This window comes from Ixodes scapularis, unplaced genomic scaffold (genome assembly GCF_016920785.2).
Source record: "Ixodes scapularis isolate PalLabHiFi unplaced genomic scaffold, ASM1692078v2 PGA_scaffold2__306_contigs__length_199485367, whole genome shotgun sequence".
Classification (NCBI taxonomy): Eukaryota; Metazoa; Arthropoda; class Arachnida; order Ixodida; family Ixodidae; genus Ixodes; species Ixodes scapularis.
Window position 1 is genome coordinate 197,082,191 of NW_024609857.1, and position 1,655 is coordinate 197,083,845.

Here is a 1,655-nt window from a genome sequence, read left to right on the forward strand (position 1 = left end):
AACATGCTTTATATTTTAATAATATTGCACATTTTGGACTGCTTTGAAAAAAAGAGTATACATGATCACCCATCGGAATTTCTATATTCCTATTATTAGTTACATGAGGTTCTTGAATTAAAATGAAGTGGGAACCAAGTTCATTATAAGTTTGAATTAAATTAGTAGTTGCAGTTTTTTATCTTCCTAAATTGATTTGAATTTTTCTAATTTGTTTCGCATTCGTTTGCGGTTTTTTAAATAAAAATAAAAGATTTTTCTTATAGGTATTGCGCGTTTGCCCGAAGACGCTGAGTAAGAAAATTGGGCGTTCCGCACTTGATCGCACCAAACGGGTGTTTCGCTTTTGTCCTTTTGATGATACATGCTCGGCACTTCCCATCCTCATAGGTTCTGATTTCACAAGACGAAGCACTATGGTTTCCCACACAGATTGTGCAGGAAACCGTCTCGGACTGACACCTCACAGTAGTTTGTCCGTAAGTGCAGCACTTCGTGCATCTCGATATGTAGACATTTTCTACAAGTGTACAAGATATCCTCCAGAGGCGGATCGTTGTCTTATCTTTCAAATTTGGATAAGCGTTCGCACTTACCTTGAAGATGAGTGTCATGTTGCCAGATTTCTGCTTGTAAGAAGTACGGTGTTGGACGTCCCTAATAGCATTCACCATTCCAGTGTTTTGTTTGTGAAGAGGAGCCGGAAACACTGCGGCAGGATATCTGGGTCCACTCCAGATACTCGGACTTGAGGCTTTCGTTTAATAGGGCGCCGAAGAACAAAAATGTTCTTCGTGCATTCGTGCTCTTCGATTGCGGTTTGTAGGTTTTGCAATCCCTGCAGTAAGTTCGATTGCACGGCTAGACCGTCTAGGATGTCCTTAAGGATGATATCTTCAATTTCCAAGTTACATGGGTTGAAGTACTTCTTCACCATCAGTCTGGTGTCGTTATATGCGTCTGCGTTAGTTACTGGATTACGAAAGCAAATCAGCATCGCGTGCTCCGGGCGAGAGGGGAACGGATCCTTTTGGGGGGGGACTGCATGGGCCGCCAGATCTTGGGCAACGCCACCCGCGGATGATAGTCTTCTCCCAGAGCCTCCCGGCTCGCCCACCCGTCCCCAGAGCAGGTCCGCGTAGCTAGAGATCCTGTCCCTTTATTCTAGTTTGGCACGTCGCACCTCATTTTTCATCTCTTGTTTTGCGGAAATGGACATCATTTGCGCAAAATACTGGAGGATCTGGCCAGCAGTATCCTTGGTGATAGGTGTCTTCATCGCTGACTATATATATTATATGCCGATGAATGTCCAGCATCGAGCAATGATACATTCGTCGGAGCAAGAGTGTGTGCGTGTGTTTGGGGGGGGGGGGGGTGGGTTCTCCACTGTGTCAGAATCGTTTTCACTCAATTAGCTTAAAAGAAATCTTCTTTGTTGGTTATGAAGGACGAACTTACTGGTGGCTCGATTAAGATGTTTCCTAAAAGGAAGCTCGGTTGGGATCCTTGTCTTCGACTCTCAGAAAGGTAGGAATCGTCGGTGCTTCAACGTTTCGATCAAACAAGCTTCTTACCTTGCCTTCAACTCTCAAGAAATGCGGAATTGCCGGTGCTGCAGCGGCAAAGAACCATGTTGGTATAAGATTCTTTCT

General features: G+C 44.4%; 1 pseudogene; it reads right to left on the reverse strand.

Moving 5' to 3' along the window:
- Positions 1-414: 414 nt before the first annotated feature.
- LOC115325097 lies at positions 415-1,334 on the reverse strand (annotated as a pseudogene).
- Positions 1,335-1,655: the final 321 nt, after the last annotated feature.